Genomic DNA, 718 nt, shown 5'->3' on the forward strand with positions numbered 1-718 from the left:
CCAGGTTAGCCACTGCACACAGAGCAGCACGCAGCTGTGAGACACCACTCTCCACAACACAACAACGACAGTACTAACAGCAGTCCGAGGTGCTGAGTGCCGTGGCGCCGTGAGCCGATCACCGTGGTACAGCAGTCTGAAGTCAGTGTCGTCCGTCTCTCTCTCCGCAGAGCTGCTGCTCTGGACCACACACAGCAGCTGCTGCACCAGGGGCAGGGCACTGAGCGCTGAGAGAGAGAGAGAGAGAGAGAGAGAGGACTCGCTGACACACTTGGAAATTGGAAATAACATGGCACAACTGTACAATGGCCATAAACTTTCAAACTAATAGCAGCCGAATACAGAAGGTTTTATTGGCCCTTCCAGTCTGTGCCAGTGCAGGACTCTAATTTAACAACAATTGAGTTGATTGTCTTACTTTATTCTATTATACTTAGAGTTACTTATTCCTGGTAGGGAAGCTCACATTAATAATGAAGGCTGAGTTGAAACAAATCTCTAAGTGCCAAAGGTTGTTGTAACAATCTCCTGGTACTTAGGGAGTATTGCCAGAGTTATAGAAAATAAGGCCACATGAAGCAGATAAGGTGATATCCCATAGTATATTGCCCCCCCAAGTACCTTACCACAAATGTATTTATATACATATGTACAAGCTACAGACCTTTAGATACATTAAGCATACACTAAGCACTGTAGAGAATATACAAAGAACATA

Source organism: Amia ocellicauda, unplaced genomic scaffold, assembly GCF_036373705.1.
Source record: "Amia ocellicauda isolate fAmiCal2 unplaced genomic scaffold, fAmiCal2.hap1 HAP1_SCAFFOLD_78, whole genome shotgun sequence".
Classification (NCBI taxonomy): Eukaryota; Metazoa; Chordata; class Actinopteri; order Amiiformes; family Amiidae; genus Amia; species Amia ocellicauda.